Source organism: Sus scrofa, chromosome 6, assembly GCF_000003025.6.
Source record: "Sus scrofa isolate TJ Tabasco breed Duroc chromosome 6, Sscrofa11.1, whole genome shotgun sequence".
Lineage (NCBI taxonomy): Eukaryota > Metazoa > Chordata > Mammalia > Artiodactyla > Suidae > Sus > Sus scrofa.
Genome location: NC_010448.4, coordinates 66,970,672 through 66,989,843, shown reverse-complemented (window position 1 = coordinate 66,989,843; position 19,172 = coordinate 66,970,672). Strand labels below are relative to the sequence as shown.

The following is a 19,172-nucleotide window of genomic DNA, read 5'->3' as shown; positions in this document are numbered from 1 at the left end:
TGGTGAGGGTGACAAGGGGCAGGACGGGGCCCACCTCCCTTGGGAGACCTCGCTGCCCCCATCCTGGCCCTGGAACCACCCGGGGGTGGTATCCTTCTGGGCAGTGGGAGGCCAAAGAGCTGTGAGTGACACAGTGGGTAACCCCCGGCCCCCTTCCCCAGACCCCCAGCCTCCTCCTCGGGCCCCTGGGGCAGTTCTAACTTCTACAGATGCTGTGGCCTCCGTTTTCCTACCCCACCTGCCCCCTGGGGGGCTGCCCCTTTCTGATCTTCTGCAGCCTCCGTTTGCCTGGTTACAAGACCCCTGGGCCTTCCCCCCAGTACAGGTGGTCATTGGTGGGGCGGAGGCGCAGATATAATCAACTTGTAAACAGTTCGATGACATTTTGTCACCGAATTTAAGGTAGTTTTAAACTGCTCAGCCTTCCCTTTCCTTCCTTCTTTCTTTCTTTTTTCTTTCTTTCTTTCTTTCTTTCTTTCTCTCTCTCTCTCTCTCTTTCTTTTTCTTTCCCCCCCTCCCTCTTTCTTTCTTTCTCTCTTTCTTTCTCTCTTTTCTTTCTTCCTTCCTTCCTTCCTTCTTTCCTTCCTTTTCTTTCGCTGTACCAGTTGCATGCGAAAGTTCCCAGGCTAGGGGTCAACCTGGAGCTCCAGCTACTGGCCTACACCACAGCCACAGCAACATGGGTCCAAGTGACGTCTGCGACCTACAGCCCAGATCCTTAATGCCCTGAGCACGCCCAGGGATCAAACCTGGCAGAGCCCACGTTGGGTTCCTCTGAGCCACAATAGGAACCTCACTGCCCAGGCTTCTTGTCAAATTTTCCACTAAAACCAGCCCAGCGGCAGCCCACTGTTCCTACGAGGAGTGCTGGGACTTCTCCCTAAATGAGGACGTAACAGCCGCTGGTTTCTCTTTCAGGGAGAGGAGGGACTGGGCAGGGGCTAGTCACTGAACCCACACCGGGGTTCAGCCCTCCTGGCTGTGTGCCCATGGGCGTGGCAGGTAGCCCCGCCTGATGCCTCGGGGGCTCATCTGTAGAATGGGCTCGCGGGTGGGATAGGATTACTCGTGTGCCTGAGGCGCGGGCTCCCAGGACACTGGCTCTGCATGTGTTTCATTTCCAAGAGACACAGCACAGGACAGGGCACGGCAGCCTTTCCCTTATATGAGAGAAGACAACGGACAAACCAAGAGGTTTTAAATGTTTCCGTGTTAAAAAGGGGAGAGAAGTCTCCCCGTGTTTATTTTCCTCTGCAGTCAGTGAAATAACCCACCAGTGCCCCGCACGGCTTTGCCCATCCCAAGCAGAGCAACTGAGGCTTGTGACACTAGAAAGGGTGCCATCGTAACTCTATGAGGTGACAAATTACTAAATTAACTACAGTTATCATGGCGATGATTTTCTTCTTTTTACTTTTTTTGGTCTTTTTTAGGGCTGCACACATGGCATATGGAGGTTCCCAGGCTAGGGGTCCAATCAGGGGACCACCACAGCCACAGCAACACCAGATCTGAGCCGCGAGTTCGAACTACACCCCAGCTCCCAGCAACGCCGGATCCTTCACCCACCGAGCGAGGTCAGGGATTGAACCCGCGTCCTCATGGATGCTAGTCAGATTCGTTTCTGCTGAGCCCCAACGGGGACTCCATGGAGATCATTTTATAATGGACACATGTATCAAATCATGATATTATACCTTAAACACATACAGTATTATGGGGCAATGGTTTCTAAAAAAAACAAAACTGGAAAAAGAATGCTCTTGATTTAGCATCAGACTTGCTATGAGAGATTTAAAAATATGATGTGTATGTTTGGGGTTAGTCGATGCAAACTATTCCATGTAGAATGGATAAGCAGCGAGGTCCTGCTGCACAGCACAGGGAACTAGGTCCAGGCTCTCCGGGTAGATCTTGACAGAAGATGGTACAAGAAAAAGAACATATGTGTGTGTGTGACCGGGTCTCTTTGCTGGACAGCAGAAATTGGCACCACATTGTAAATCAGCTGTACTTTAACTTGAACAAATAAATACATGGGCAAATGAAACCTTCTTTTACTTAAAAACATAATGTGGAGAAAATTCAAGTGGTCTCATTCTTCCAAACTTTTCTTACATAGTTTCAATCGTGCTTGAATAGATGGTGCGTGCTGAGCAGATTAGCTTGTGTTTCATAAATGCAAGGGCGTTCCTGTCGTGGCGCAGCAGAAACAAATCTGACCGGGAACCATGAGGTTGCAGGTTCGATTCCTAGCCTTGCTCAGTGGGCTAAGGATCTGGCGTTGCTGTGAGCTATGGTGTAGGTCGCAGATGTGGCTCAGATCCGGTGTTGCTGTGGCTGTGGCATAGGCTGGCAGCTGTAGCTCTGATTAGACCCATAGCCTGGGAACCTCCATATGCTGCAAGGGCGGCCCTAAAAAGAAAACAAGCAAAAAAAAAAAAGAAGGAAAAGCATTACCCATAGACCCTGACAGGAGGCTGAGCCCACCTGTGTCTGTGGCTGAAGCCCCCTGGCCTACCAGACGGGGCTCCGAATTTCCTGGGACACAGCGTGTTTGGTGGCTCAGCTGCCACTCCACCCACCGCCCTCAGGAATCATTTCACAAAACTAGGACACTGCGCGATGCTGCAATTACCCCGCTCAAGTTGTTTCCCTGTTAAAATGATGGTATTAGTTCTGCCATCCGCTGCCAGGCCCGGGGAGAAGGAATGAGAAGGGACAGGGTATCTCCAGGCTATAGGAGCTTTAGAGATACGGCAGCTCCGTGGGGGTGGTGGGAGGGGGGCTCTCGTGGACCGGGGCTGGCGACCGGCGACACGCTGCCACTTGCAACTTTCAACACAGGAAAAATTGTTTCCTACGGATTTTCCTCCCTAATTAAGGCTGGACATGGTGATAAACTAGCTGGTTAAATCTCCAAGCCCCAATAATGTGAGTCTTGATTAATCTGCCTCATGTCTCTCCTGTGGTCTGGAAAAACGGGGACTCGGGGATCTAACCTTCGCTGGAGGAAAGACATCGACGCCCATCACGCAGCCGGTGGACACGCCACACCCCTCAACTCGCACTTCAGACCCTGGGCAATGATGACAAATCCCTTTAAAATAGCTGTTCAAGGCCTTTCGCTCCAGCCGTCTGGGCGGAGGGCAAAGGGCTGATCAGGTGCTGGAAAGCAATGTGGCCTTGATGAGCTGGTTTGATGGACGGTCTGCTGTCACCCTGCGGGGTGATTATCTGTTTACAGGCCTGCCCTGCCCCTGACGCCAGGGTCCCTAAGGATAAGTCTGGGCTTCCGGGTCTTTAGCATCAGATTGCAGCTGGCAGCGGGGGCCCGTGGGTATATTTGGGGGTGAGAAGCCCAGGTCCCGGCCGCACCACCAGGACTGGATGCTGGCCCCTCTCCTTACTCCCGGGGCTTGTCGTCCCCCTGCACTGAGCACCTCCTGGGCCTTCCAGCAAGATTGTGGCACCCTGATGTGGGCCACTCACCTTGAGGGCCACTGTGAAGGGCCAGCTTCTTAAGGAGGTGGTCAGAGTCAGGAGTGGCCCCTGTAGCTCCTACCTGCGTGCAGCCTGGCTGTGGCCCTGAAATTGTCATTCGGGGCAACCCCGTGAGACAGGCATCCCCACCCCCCGCGACTTAGCAAGGGCATCCTGGGTTTGGATGCTGGCTCCCATTTCAGCTGCTATGAGACTACGCGTCCTCTGGAGTATGAACCCACCTCTCCCCCACCACTGCCAAGCAAAGCTCCCTAGGCTCTGCCACATGGCAGGACTGGCGGGGGGTCTCCCAGTGTGGAAGAGCTGGGACTGGGATCCGAACCCACCTCCTCAGACTGCAAACCTTCTGGCCCACTGAACACTGCCCTTTACTGCCTGTCTTGTCCTTCTTGCCTCCAGCATGTGCCACACGCACACACACGCACATGCATGCATACAGGTGCACACACAGACACACACAGATGCACACACAGACAGGCACAGATGCACACAGACACACACAGATGCACACACAGACAGGCACAGATGCACACAGACACCCACAGATATACACAGATGCACACAAATAGACACACACACACACACACACACACACACACACACACACGTCTTGAGCACTCATGCCTATGCATGTCAAATCTTCAACACATCTTAGGATTTAGGAGGGAAATCATGTCAGTGTCCACAGGTCCCAGGTATACGAGGTTTTACAGTCTTAGAAAGGGTCTCACCTGTACTGACTCCTTTGATATCCTAGGACTGACTTAAAAGTCCTAGTGGGTAACACGTATCTAACCTGAAAAACAGGTCTGTTTGCTCCGAGCTTTCGGTTTCCCACCTAACAACAGAGGTAAACCACCAAAGCTTCTAGAAGAGAGAATTCAGCTCTGGATGGTGCTCACTGAACTTACAGGATGGGGATGAAGGCTCTGGGCCCCAGAGGTCCATTAAAGCACGCCGAGCTTGCCCCAAGGACCCAGGGAAGGAAGGGACACCCACAGAGATGCAGCAGGACCGGTTACTCCAGAATCCGTCTCAAGGGGGCCTGGGACTGACACCTCGGGTCTTTCACATGAGGTTCAGTTTCCGGGCATCAGTTTTAGGGAGGTTTATGCTACACAGCTCAGCGGACAGGACCCATTTTTCTCAATACTTTTCAGGGTGGTACCAACACCAGCTAGAAACCCAGACCGTCTCCACTCTTCTGTAGCTTTTCCCAAGACTGGTGGCTCTGTGATTTGAGTCACTTAGAGCAGAGTTGGGAACCAGGGACCTGTTCTCGCAGACGGTCTGTTGTAAAACTTCCCCTTTCCCCAGGAACACCATTCTCGAAGCGCTCAGGGCTCCAGGTGGAGAAACTCACCAGTAAGAAGGGCCAGACCCCCCCCCCCCAACTCTGCCCACGGGGGCCCTGGGTACAAAACCAGCCTTCCTTTGCCACTTGGGTGCATCCACCAGGCATCTGAGCAAGGTCCTGGGTGGGGCAGGAAGGCCCCTGCCCCCGACACTGTCACTTTGCATGCTCTTTGTGGACGCGCATACCCACAGCAGATGGGAGCAGAGCCCAAGCAGAAGGACACACAGCAGCCTGCACTGAGCCATTAGTGGGAAGCTCTGTGCCCTGCGGAGCATCGGAGCATCGGTGTTGCCCGTAGAGAAACCCAGGCCTGGGTGGGACTCAGGACAGGGAGGGAAGCTTAATCCCATCACATGGTTCACTCTGTATCCCTGACCATCAAGCTGGCGTTTGCGATGGGGGTTTAGCTGCAAAGACATCAGCCCACCTACATGGCACCTCTGGAGCCTGTGTGCCTGGGGAGGGGGAACAAGGGGCACATGGCCAGTGTCCCGGGGTCCCCAAGGAGAGAATGCATCACACAGCATCAGATCCAGGAGCTCAGCTCTTGTGAACCCTTCCCGCCCCAGAAAGGAAACAAACAAGCAGAAGGAGAGAAAAGGCATCACCACCAGCCCCTGCCCCCCCGCCACCGGGGGAAACGGGGGCCTGACCTAGAGCCTCGGGTTTCTCTCCCAGGGGTCTGCCAGGCTCTCCCCAGATGGAGGTGGGCAAGGCAGCCCCGCGCACACAGCCGCCCCGCCCTGCCTACCTATACTTCATCCCGGGCTGCTTCGTGCTGGCATCGCCCGGGTTCGGGAGGCTCTGCACTGACAGCTGTCCTAGGCTCCGGGCCACCATGGCCACAGCGCGGAAGCGGCCGCGGGTGCCTGGGCTGGGGCTGCTGGCCGCTGGCCGGCCCAGTCGCTCATCAGGGCTGCGGCCCTTGAGGCCGTGCTCCGAGCACACGAAGGACACTTGCATGTCGCTGGCGCTCAGCTCCTGCCCTCGTGCCCCCTCCTTCCAGGCTCCGAAGTCATCTGCCCCCGGAAGCCCTTCTCTGCCCGGGACGGGACTTTATCCCCGAAGATGAAGCAGGATGAAGATTTCCGAAGGCAACGGGCGTAGAAAAAGCCTGTGCGGTCTTCCAGGGAAGGGAGTCAAATTTCCAGAAACGTGCAAGCAAAGACCTTATCAGACAGAACTGGGGAATCAACGAGGGGGAGGGGGGCAACGTGCCCTCCCTTCTCTGCCGCTCCTTCCTCGGCCCCGCCCTGGTCTGGCTCTGCCCGCCTGAGCCCCCAGCCCAGCTGTGCCTGGCAGGGCTGGGCTGCCAGGAACTCGCGACCAATGAGCAGGACACTGGCAGCAGCGGGAGGGGGAGGGCGCCTCCCACCAGGGTGGCAGCCTGGGGGTTCGGGGAGCAGCTGCTTCTCCAGGCCTCCCCGAGTCTCTCCGAGGGAGCCTGGCATCCCTCCCTGGCTCTGCACAGCGTGGCTATTGGGACCCCCACCAAGTCAACGAGGTGACCTGGGGAGGCGTGGGAGGGGCAGGACCCGCCAGCAATTCATTATTAATGGAGTGGCTGCACTTGCCGCACGCCCTGGCTGATCCCTGGGAGGCTGGTCCCCGGGGCTCCAGGGTGACGGCCGCTGAGCCGGGATGGGGACGAGGCGGGCACTGCAGTCGGGTGGACGGCTGAGCGTGCAGGCAGCCGGTCCAGCCGGCTCTGTCCGCTGGTGGGTCTGGCCCAGGAAAGCGGGGCTTTCCTCAGGGCTTGGCACAAGGAGAAGCCACATCACCAGAAATCCGGAGGAGAGAGGACCACTCTGGGTGGTAAGGACACAGGTGACCCGAGGAAAGAAGCCCGGGGTCAAGGGACCAGAGACCTAAGAAGTTCCACTGCTCTGCACAGTATTAGCTCACGGCAGATGCTCAACAAATAATTCCGGGGTGAATGAATGAACTGATGAATGAATGAATGATGAATGAATGAATGATGGATGAAGAACCCCCTACTCTACCCCATCATCCTTTCTCACCGTCACGGGATTGGGATGGACGTGAGGATGAGACTCTCCTCAAACAAAGCTCACGGTGTTTCCTGAAACCCAGAGGGGCTGGCTTTGCCCTCTGACCCCGAGCCTGCCACCCTCATGTCCTGGCCCTGGACAAAGCTGATGTTTGGGTCCTTTCTGGCCCTGCAGGAGGGGCTGAGAAAGAGCGCTGGATGGGAGGCTGGTGGTCAGCGGTCTTGCTTGCGCTCTGCTGCTCATTTGCTGTGTGATCCCAGGCAGAGGTCCTGCCCTCTCTGGGCCTCCGGGCCTCCATTGATAGAATGAGGGGACTGGCCAGAGGACTTGCCCCTCCTTGCTTGGTCCCGCAGGAACCTTCCAGGCCTGCTGGCTGTCCACCCTGCGCTCTCACAGGGCCTGGAGATGTTCCTGGCGTGGCTCTCAGCTCCGGCCCTGCCTTTTTCCACAGAAAAGTTAACGACACCGCCTTGCTCTGCTCTCAGCCTCCCTGCCCCTGAGCTGGGCAGCCCCGGGCAAGGGACCCCCTCGCTGAGCCTCAGTGCCCTTGTGCCCAGTGTAGGTCCTGAGGGCGCGGTCGGATCACACCTGCAAGGCCCTCACACCGGGGTCTGGCCCTCAAGAAGCGAGCTTCCACGGTCCTTCAGCAGAAAGGAGCAGCTTTCTGGCAGCGGAGTCAGGACAGGCCCCTGTACGAAGCTCTCCCCAACTCCCACTGTGAGTGCACCCCTTTGGTCCTTCCTAAGGCCTGACTCAGTAGGAGGAAGCATCCCCCCTGGCGGGGGGACCTGGACCTGGCGACAGAGGGTCTGGAAGGGCAGAGCTGGTGCCTTTACTAAGGGGGCCCTGGCAGGTTACAGACTCACATGTGGAGGCCAGTGGGGGCCCCTCAGGCCTCCCAAGGCCAGCTCTGCCCTCCTCTCCTACCTGCCCAGGTAAGCCTCGGGGCCTGGCTGGCCTGGGCCCCTGAGCTCAGGGTAGGCTGGGGCCTTCTCTGAGCCTCTTTGGTAGGGGGTTCCTCCCCCCCCTACTGGAGGGGCTCCCTGGGCCCCTCACCTGCTTACCCCTGCATTAGGAGACAATGGGCCCTGGACCTCAGGAAGCCCACGGGCCTGCTGAAGAGGGTGCAGGTGGAAAGACTCTGCCCTTGGCTCCTCCCCAGGCTCATGGAGCTCATAGTCCAGGGCCGGGATGCTCAACACCTGACCGGGATGCTGGAGGAGCTTGCTACCAATGCAGATTCCTGGGCCCCCACCACGCATACTGAATCAGCAGCTCTGTGGCTGGGCCTGGGAAGCTGTGCTTTTGTTTTTTTTGTTTTTGTTTTTTTTTGTTTTTGTCTTTTTAGGGCCACACCTGTGGCATATGGAGGTTCCCAGGCTAGGGGTCGCATCAGAGCTGCAGCCACCAGCCTACGCTACAGTCACAGCAATGCCAGATCCAAGCCATATCTGTGACCTATACCACAGCTCACGGCAACGCCGGATCCTTAACCCACTGAGAGAGGCCAAGGATTGAACCTGCAACCTCATGGTTCCTCGTCGGATTCGTTTCCGCTGCCCCACGATGGGAACTCCCTAGGAAGCTGTGTTTTAATCAAGAGCTTTGTGTGGTGCTATGCACTGGCCTTTAGGACGTGGAAAGGCCCACTTCATTCTATGGCATATATTTCTCTGTGCTCTGGCAAACCATCAGATTCCACAAGGGCTGATATGCATCCTACTATTTCTCGGGGGTTGCTCTTAGCCAGATGGTCTGTTTTAAATAAGCCCAAGTTAAGGCAGAGCCACAAAGACTTCGTCATCACCACATGTAAAATGTCATCTGCCTCAGGCCCAACCCAGCAATTCCCCTCCTAGGTATGTGCCCAGAGAACGGAAAACCTATGCCCACACAAACACTTGAACACAAATGTCCTCAGCAGCATTATTCAGAACAGCCCCTAGGGGGAAGCAATCCAAACGTCCACCGACCGCCAAACAGACAGACGAAAGGTGCTCCATCCCTGCCACAGAGTGTTGACCAGCCGTACAAGGAATGAGGTACCGATACAGGCTGCAACATAGGTGATCCTTGAAAACATTACGCTAAGAGAAAGAAACTAGTCACCAAAGGCCACGTCCTATATGCTTCCATTCCTATGAAATGCTCAGAACAGGTAAATCCACAGAAAGAGACAGTAGCTTGGTGTTTGCCAAGGGCCTGGGCGAGTGGGGAATCGGGGGTGGCCCCTAATGTGGGTACGAGATTTCTTTTTGGGGTGATGGAAATGTTCTAAAGTTGGTGCTTTTTTGCACCAATATACAGTATATACTAAATATATGAATATACTAAAACCATTAAATCGTATGCTTTAAATGGGTATATCACATATAAAGCTAATTCTGAAAAATAAAAGTCAACGACCTCAAAAGCCTCTGGGCCTTCACTCTGGCTGTTCCCTGTGGAGATGCCCTTCCCATTCTCTGCTTTGACCTCCGTGTCACCCTTGGCATCGCCTGAGAGCACATGCAAAGAGAAGCAGGCTCCTCCTGGCACCAGCACCCTTTCCTTCCTCCAAGTGCCCCGACTTCACCCTCCCCAGTGACACAGGGGACTGGGAACCACAGCAGGAAGCACCCATGCCTATGACACAGCAGCAGTTCAGCCTTCACTCTCCCAGGAGTCCTGCCCTAACTGTGATAGAATCCCAGCCCCACTCCATCCTCTGTACCATGTTGGGACCTTGGGAATCGACGTTTGGCCTCGGCACTCGCCTGGGACCTGGGACAAACGTGTCTCTGGGTCCAGCAGGGAACTGCCAAGCGGAGAAGGGGGGCAGGTGGGTGTTCAAAGGCTGGCCAGAGTCTGTCACCTCACACTTGCCCCGGACAGGGGTCACAACTCGTAGTTTTTGTTTTTGTGTTTGTTTTATTTTTAGGGCTGCATCTGTGGAAGTTCCTGGGGTAGGAGTCGAACTGGAGCTGCAGCCTGGCCTATACCACAGCCTCAGCCCTGCCAGATCTGAGCTGCATCTGTGACGTACACCGAAGTCTGTGGCAACGATGGATCCGTAATCCACTGAGTAAACCCAGGGACTGAACCCGAATCCTAATGGAGACTATGTCGGGTTCTTTTTTTTTTTTTTTTTTTTTTAAATTTTATTTTAGGGCCGCACCTGCGGCATATGGAGGTTTCCAGCCTAGTGGTCAAATCAGAGCTGTAGTTACTGGCCTACGCCACAGCCACAGCAACACCAGATCTGAGCTGTGTCTGTGACCTACACCACAGCTCACAGCAACGCTAGATCCTTAACCCACTGAGCGAGGCCAGGGATCGAACCTGTGTCCTCATTGATGCTAGTCAGATTCTTTTCTGCTGAGCCATGACAGGAACTTCCTATGCTGGGTTCTTTTATTTTCTTTGGTCTTTTTGTCTTTTAGGGTCGCACCTGCAGCATTTGGAGGCTCCCAGGCTAGGAATCCAAATGGAGCTGCAGCCACCAGCCTACACCACAACCACAGCAACTTGGGATCCGAGCCGCATCTTAGACCTACACCACAGCTCACGGCAATGCCGGATCCTTAACCCACTGAGTGAGGTCAGGGATCGAACTCATGTCCTCATGGATGCTAGTTGGGTTCGCTAACTGCTGAGCCATGACAGGATGTCGTGTGTCGGGTTCTTAACCCACTGAGCCACAGTAGTAACTCCACAACTCTTGATATTCTTAGAAAAGCGCTAGATTTAGACTCCTGCTCTCAGACCTTCAGATTAAGGGGTGGAGGTGGGTGTAGTCCTGGGGGCTGCCTGGCACTGTCTGTGGATTTGACAGAGCTGTGCTGACCCTGCCTTTCCAGGGGGACAGACCAATCAACCAGGGTCCCCGTCTTTGCCCGATCAGAGGAGCCTCTTGGGGACAGGTCCCCCAAAGCTCTGGGCGGGGCCTGGGGGTCTGCCTTGCTAGCAGGTGTGCCCCCACTCCTGTGACCAGGCTGACTGCACGTGGCTGTTCTCTGCTGGACCCTGTGAAGGCCACTGCACCTCCTCCTAGGCCCCGATGGGGCTGCGATATCTCTGGAAACACAGGGAAGGCCGGGGGAAGGCTGGGACCTGTAGAGGGCTGGCTGGCTGTCCCCAGGCCCAGGCCCAGCGTGGGCCCAGCACAGCGGCTGCTGCCAGCAGAAGCGGTCCCAGCACGAATGCAGGCCCTGGCAGCTGTCACATGGTCCTGGGCCGACTCACAGAGACCCACGCCTGCGGGCTGGCTCCCCCAGCCTGGGACCACGGCCTGGCAGCTCTTCCAGAGGGACCGGCTTATGCCGCCACCCCCTCCTGCCTTCCTTCCCTCCCTCACGTCTGCTTGTTGGCCACACAGCACCTGAGCCGCAACTCCAAGGGCAACTGTCTGTGCCCGCGACATTCCCAGACAGGTCTCTCTCGCCCGCCAGGAGCCAAGCCCGGAGCTTTGCCTACTGTCACTACCTTATCCTCCTCCCACGATTCTGGGAGGGAGTAACTGCATCCGGTGGGGACGCCGGGACATGGAGAAGCCAGGTGACTGGCCCAGGTTCACAAAGGCACTGGCGGGAGCCACACCGAAGTCCGCACATACTCAGGAGTTGAGTCGCAGCCCTTGGGACCTGTTCTGGGTTGTCCCCCAACGAGACAAGTTCAAGTCCTAACTCCCGGTGCCTGTGAACGTGACCCCACTTGGAAACAGGGTCTTTGTCGACGCCATCACGTAAAGATGAGGTCATCGTGGGTCAAGGTGAGAGCCCTGCCTTCCATGGGGGCTTGTGTACACAGAAGGCGATCTGGAGACCGAGGGATACACGCAGAGGCCAGATGGTCACGTGAAGACAGAGGCAGAGATGGAAGAAACGCCTCTGCAAGCCAAGGAGGAACCTTTCCCGAGAGCCTCCGAGGCAGCGTGGCCCTGCCCGGCCCTGGCTTCTGGATTCTGGGCTCCAGACGGTGAGAGGAGAAGAACCACTGTTTGCGTGCTCGTTACGGAGCCCAGGGACGCGGATACAGGTCCGTCTCAAGATGATGCCTGACCAGGCCCGACCCCACCCCTCGCCCCCCTGCCCCATCTTCCCACCTGTCCGTTAAGACACCTGGGTCCCCAGCCCTTCCAGGAAGCCTTCCCCGACTGGCCCAGCTGGAGGCAACCTCCTGTGAATGCACGAGCGACTGGATAGTCTGTTCCATGAACTTGAGCACAGATCAAATACGGCCCATGATTCCTGTAAGAGGCCCCCGAGGCAAGGGGCCACAATCGAGAGTCGAAATTGCAGGGGCGCAGGACCCCACGCTCTGCTGGGAGCTCACGACCCAGGCTTGCTGCCCAGGGCCCCCTGCCTCCTGCGTCTGGCCTGCATCCGCCAGGCCAGGCCCAACTTCCAGTCCTGCTGCCAAGGAAGCAGCAGGAAGGACATGCATTGTATGGGGGAATATTCTGGAAAGCGGATAAAGACCCAGAGCCCGCAACACCATCCAGCCAACACGTTTAGAGGCTCGGCATGTTTTCGGGGTGGCGAGCAAAGCCCTCTTCTCAGCGGGGAGCAGAGGGGCAAAAACAAGGTAGGAGAGGCAGCGGGAGGGTGAGGACAGTGAAGAGACAGGTCAGTGGGCTTGAGAGGGACTCGCTGGGTGTCATTTAGACCCAGAGGTGGGGGATTATCTCTGCGGGCAAAGGTGTGGTGATGGCAGGAGCTGGCCCTGTGAAAATCCAGATGAGGCACCTACAGGGCAAGGAAGAGAATGTGTAAGGACTCTGAGAAGAGAGGGAGAGGGAGGAAAGGAAGGAAGGAAGGAAGGACAGAGGGAGGGAGGGAGGAGCACTCTGGCCGGGATGGAGAGGGTACAAGCTGAAATCAGACGTAGCAGGGGCCTCGCAGGCCCGGTGGGGAGTTTGGGGCCATTCCTGGGGGCTGTGGATAGCAGACAGGAACACGCCTGAACAAGGTCTGGCATCTGGCTGGCACCGTGTGAGTCCAGGCACAGCCTCTAGCTGGCCCGTGGCCACAGCTACTGTCCGGTCTTTTTTTTTGGTCTTTTTCCGGCTGCACCTGTGGCATATGGAGGTTCCCAGGCTAGGGGTCCAATCAGAACCATAGCTGCTGGCCTATACCACAGCAACGCAGGATCCAAGCTGCATCTGTGACCTACACCACAGCTCACGACAACGCTGGATCCTTAACCTACTCAGCAAGAGCAGGGATCGAACCTGTGTCCTCATGGATGCTAGTCCAGTTTGTTAACTGCTGAGCCACGACAGGAATTCCCCTGCTGCCCTGTCTTAAGCCACATCGCCCGACCCTCCTTTACCGCAGCCAGGTGGACGCGGGAAGGGGGAGCTGACACAGGGACTGCGTCAAGTTAAAAATTCAGCGCCTTTTTTTTCTTTGTCTTTTTTGCCATTTCTTGGGTCGCTCCCGCAGCATATGGAGGTTCCCAGGCTAGGGGTCTAATTGGAGCTGTAGCCACCGGCCTACACCAGAGCCACAGCAATGCAGGATCTGAGCCACGTCTGCCACCTACACCACAGCTAACGGCAACGCTGGATCGTTAACCCACTGAGCAAGGGCAGGGACCAAACCCACAACCTCATGGTTCCTAGTCGGATTCATTAACCACTGCACCACGACGGGAACTCCCTTTTTTTTTTTTTTTTTTTTTTTTTTTAACAGCAAGAGTTGAGGACAGTTTAAAAAAAAAATGAGAGAAGTTAACAAGAACGCTTTCCCCAGCTGCAGGTTCAGTTCAGCGGATAAAGCGTCCGGGCTGGTGGCGTGGTTGTCGCCTTGCTCCACTGGGCAGCTTATCAAGAAGCATTATCTTTTATATTAATATTGAAGACCAGGTTTAACTTCAGCCCGGCCCCGCGGCTGGCGGGCACAGAAAGGCATTTATCTGGGACCTTTAATAACGGCTGCTGGCGGGTGCAGAGGCTCTCCTCCCAGTTAACCGAAGGCCCCTGGAGGCAGCAAGATGGGATCCGCCAGATAAAGAAAGGACCCCCGGGGGTGACAGCCTCCGGCCCATCAAACACTAAAGGCTTGAGTGGTTTTCTTGTCAACTCTGTGGCTTGGGAAGTAGGTCTCCCCAGGGGTTTGGGCCTCATAGTCCAGCCTGTTTCAGGTGGGGCACAGTCTTTATTCGTTCCACCCCTGCCCCCCAGCTCTGTCTGTGTGCTGGGGCTGCTGTAACAAAGGATTACGGACTGGGGGGCTTCAAGCAACAGATCCGATTCTTTGGCAGCTCCAAGGCCAGAAGTAGGAAATGGGGTCTTGGCAGGGCCTGGCACTCTCTGCAGGCTCTGGGGGTTGGGGGGAGCCTTCCTGGCTCTTCCGGCTTCTGGGGACTGTGGTTCTTTGGCTTGTGGCCCCATCCCTCCAGTTTCTGCTCCACCGTCTAAGGGGCTCCTCCCCAGGCCTTCTTAGGAGGCCGCCAATCACTGCATTTAGGGCCCACCTACCCCAGGGTGACTGCACCTTAACATCTGTCCAGACCCTATCTGCAAACAGCACCCCATTCTAAGGTTCTGGGTGGACATGAAATTAGGGGCGGCGGGGACAGAACGCGCCCCAGCGGACCCCCCTCCATCACAAATGGTACCCACACCTGAGGGAGCTGGGGTCTGCCAGGGCGGGGGGACAGGTCAGGCCCCCGCCTCATCCCCCACAGCTCTTGTCTTCCTTGCTCTGGTCCAGCACCCCCCCCAGGCTTCTCTCCTCAAACCGGCCCCTGTCTCCTTGGACTGGAAGGTTCCTTCTGACACCTGCAGACGGCCCTCCTTTCAGATGGTGGGAGGCTCTGCGGTCCTGGCCTCCCACACTTAATTAGGCGTTCACGTGCTTTTTCTTTGCTGCCCCCCCACGAGGCTGTAACGTCCCAGAGGGTGGGGACCCTGTCCGTCTGACCCACGCGACCTCTGACACGCCTGCTGCTTGGAGCCAAGCATATCTTCACCGAACACTGGCTGAATTAATGAGAAGTATCTGGGACTGGCCAGAACCAGAAAAGCAAGCAGCCTCCTCAGCTCCCTCGTGAGAAATTTCCATCAGAATTAGGAGGTCCTGGGGGGAGGCCAAACACAAAGCCTTCGGAATTCTGCCATCTAATGGACTCCGGGTAGAAGTGCTTTGTATCTTTACAAGCCAACCACATGCTCAAGCAAGGACCCCCAAGGCAGACACTCCTGTCTGCAGGAGAAATTGTGACAGCAGCAGTGCTGGTCTCTGCTCTCTTCTCCAGAGAACAGCCACATAACCCCCGGGGCCTGCCTTAGACGAAGCCAACCCACATACAGGGCATCCACTTAAACCTGAACTTGAGCGAAACAAGAAATAGCTTCTGGTATAAGTATGTCCCGATGACTGCATAAACTTGTTGACTTGAAATTCCAATTTAACTCCCCATTCTGTATCTTCACTTGCTAAATCTGGCAACCACCCAGACCAGGCAGAGATGGTCCCTTCTGGTCCACGGGCTCTGGCCAGTGCTTGTCCCCAGGAGGCCAGGGAATAAAGCCACATGGATGTAACCCCTCCACGCCAGTGCGGGCTCTGGGGCTCTTGGGCCATTTTCTGCAGCTTTCAGAGGAGAAAGCGGGCCATTTGCGGAGCACCGTCCCAGACGCTGATTTCGATGACAAGCAAGACAAATGGAATGTCCTTCTGAGTGTCCGAGAGAATTTCACCGTACAAGCCCATCATCCGAGAGCACGCGGATGCCTCACCCACAGCCTTAGCTAACTGCGGTCACAAGCGCAGTGGCAGCAACCAGTTCAGAGACCACCTGCTGAAAATCACTTCCCACGAGCACAGCCTGATTTAAGTCCATCTTGGCTCCCAGGACCAGGCACGGGTTTCTGGTGCTGGGGTGGATCTGTGGGTGGAGATGATGAAGTGAGGTATTTCCCCTGATTTTTGTTTAGTCACCCCCTACTAATAAATGCGTCCCACTGACACTGCAGGGGGACAGAAGCAACAGTATGTTTATCCCCGCTGCAAAGTTTTTTCAAGAAACCACACCACTCTCTTTTTTTTTTTTTTGTCTTTTTGCCTTTTCTAGGGCCGCTCCCGCGGCATATGGAGGTTCCCAGGCTAGGAGCCACAGCGTTGCTCGGGATCCGAGCCACGTCTGCGACCCACACCATAGCTCACGGCAATGCCAGATCCCCAACCCACTGGGCAAGGCCAGGGATCGAACCCGCAACCTCACGGTTCCTAGTCGGATTCGTTAACCACTGCACCACGATGGGAACTCCGAAACCACACCACTCTTTTCCCATGGGGAATACACCACACATAGCTCATCTCTGGAGGACAGGACTATGCAGAATCTCGTCTTCCTTTCTTGGATATTCTTTTTTTTTGGATCACACCCACAGCATGCAGAAGTTTCCAGGCCAGGGATCCAACCCCAGCCACAGCAGTGACATGCTGAGTCCTTAACCCGCTAGGCCGCCAGGGGACTGCTTACACATTCTTACTTATATGGTTTGCATTCTTTTTTTTTTTTTTTTTTTGGTCTTTTTAGGGCCAAACCCATAGCACGTGGAGGTTCCCAGGCTAGGGGTCGAATCAGAGCTGTAACCGCTGACCTATACCACAGCCACAGCAACGCGGGATTTCTGCGACCTACACCATAGCTCATGGCAACACTGGATCCTTAACCACTGAGCGAGGCCAGGGATGGAACCTGCATCTTCATGGATACTAATCAGATTCGTTTCCACTGAACCACTATGGGAACTCCTGCATTCTTTTCAAAATTTTTTTTTTTCTTTTTACAGCCACACCTGCAAGCATATGGAAATTCCTGGGCTAGGGGCTGAATGGGAGCTGCAGCTGAGGAGTTCACCACAGCCACGGCGCCCCCAGATCCAAATCACATCTGCGACCTATGTTGCACCATGTGGCAACGCCAGATCCTTAACCCACTGAGCGAGGCCAGCAATTAAACCCACATCCTCACAGAGACAACATCGGGTCCCTCACCCACTGAACCACAGCGGGAACTCCGTGGTCGGCATTCTTAAACCCAGAAGCGTTTACCTCAATGGACAATGAAGTCGTTACCCCGTTTCCTGGGCTGTACCCCTCTCGCAGCACCGGCCTCGGCCTCCTGCCCATCCAGCGGACCTCCTGCCCCAGCCCGGCCCAGCCCTTACCGGTACTTCATGCCGGTGCGCTGGGCAGTGCAGCTGTCCAGGGAGAGGCCGTGCATGCGGAGGAAGCTCTCCATGTTCCTGGCCTGGGCGGCCGCCCGCACCTCCCGCAGCCGCTGCAGCTCCAGCGTGTCGGTCTGGCGGACGGGGTGCAGGGCCCAGTCCGAGTGACACCTGCTGCTCACGCTCCGCAGACTCTCGCTGTAGGTCATGGACAACATGGCCCCACCCGGCCGGGGAGCCGCCGCTGTCCGGACGGGAAACGCCGAGGGGCGATGGGTTAGAGGGCATCCCACTGCCCCCAGCGCCCAGGCTGGACGCTGCAGAGACCCATCCTCGGACCAGAGCTGTCACCAAGGGGTCTCGGTGCTTGGGGACACCGGGACACAAACACCTCTCGGCGTGAGATTCTCAGTCCTCCAAGCTGCCCTGGCGGGGAGCTCCCACCCTTCTCTGCCCTGGACCCTGAACAAGCGCAGGTGAAGCCGCGTTCAGGGTGGGAGACCTCAACAGTGCTCTGGATGAAACCAGGGCTGGACGCATGCAGAGCCGGGCCCCCGGAGCTGAGGACGCGACCTCACGGCGCCCTCTGGAGGTGTTCCCAGGGTAAAACCAGACTGCCTCGGGAAGCAGCATAAGCGCATCTGGCACCTGTCGCTGAAGCAAAGGCTAGTGTGATTCGGCCAGGGGGCACCGCACTGCCAGGAAGGCCCTATTCGTTCGCCTGCAGCCTTGCCAAGGCAGATGCTCTCTGCACACACATTCTCGGCTTGTAGAAAGCGCCACGGCACCAGCACAGTTCTTCGGGCTCCATGCTCAAATGAATGATGTCACCATCCGAGAGTTTTTGCAATCAATCCAAACACTGAGCAGATGCATTTAAGGGGGGGTGAAGGGGGGGAGGAAAAGCGGAAATGTTAAGAACCACTGCTAAATTCCATCTGAAATGACAATTACGCTCTCTGAAACTCAAACATAAATGTCCATCCTTAGGAAAACCGGTGACATAAATAACAATCCATCCATAGAGTGGAAATTTGTGCAGCTTTCAAGCGTGACGTGTCTCTACAAGACAAGTCCTAAGAAAGAGCGTAAGAAGGGAAAGGCAAGGAGCTCCCTGGTGGCTCGGGGGCCTAAGGGTCTGATGTCACCACTGTGGCGTGGGTTAGCTCCTTGGCCCTGGAACTTGCACAGGCCCTGGGCTTGGCCAGCAAGGAAAAAAAAAAAAAAAATCCTGTGGCCAGGCCCAGCTCAGGTGCCTGCACGGTGGCCCCGGCATTGTCGCCCAGAGGAGACACACCTTTTCAGCTGGGTCAGCTGCAGGGCGGGACCCTGGAGCCCAGACACGGGCATTGGCGGGACCAGCACTGTCCCACCTCTGCTCCAAGAGAACAGGATTATCCCTGGGCAGGGCAGGGCTGGGCAGGCTGACCCAGAACTGAGGCAGCCGTAGAGGCCTTGAGCGCAGAGACAGTGCCAGGCCTGGGCGGCCCCTCCCTCGGGTGCGTTCCCCACTCCTGCCTGATGCTTTGTAGCCCCCTTTCTCCAGGGCAGGGGGATCAGCTGAGGGGCTTTGCTGCATTTGGTGCCCCTGCAGGTCAGGTCACGGGCACAGGGATGCTTCCATCCACTTTCACTGCTGCAGGCTCAGCACCGGGGCAGTAACTGGGTGTTTCCCTGGTGTTCTGACAGCACCTGGTGGGTGGTCTGGCTCCGGACTCAGGCCAAGGCTCTCTCCCGGCTGCCTTCTCCCGGGGCATGTGTGAGTGTGGGGGAGCTCCTGGGCCAGGACTTGCTTCACTGCAGCTCAGACCCACCGGGAGGGGCCCTGGGGCGCCCAGAACCTCTGGCATCCCCCCCCTAAGGGTTTGGACTAAGGTTTCTCAGGCCCCTGGCATGAAAATCCCCACCTTCTAGGAGAACCACTCTGGGGACCACAGGGGACCCCAGGATTGGGGGCGGGGGTCGACCTTGGAATTGGCACCATGGAAGCCCCCAGGCCCCAGCACCTGCTCCTTGCCCTGTCTCCTCCAAGAGCACGCTGCCCACTGCCCATCAAGCAGCTGCTTCAAAGGCGACTGTGTGGCCTGCGGCCAGCCCTTCGCAGGGCAAGAGCAGGCCGGTCCTGGATGCTCTGGGG

The 19,172-nt window shown here is 56.5% G+C and overlaps 1 protein-coding gene across 9 annotated transcripts in view; it reads right to left on the bottom strand.

Annotated features, from left to right (window-relative positions):
* The window catches only part of KCNAB2 (potassium voltage-gated channel subfamily A regulatory beta subunit 2), an 88,473-nt gene that overhangs the window by 27,003 nt on the left and 42,298 nt on the right, over positions 1-19,172 (bottom strand). The gene's annotated exons all lie outside the window — the stretch shown is intronic.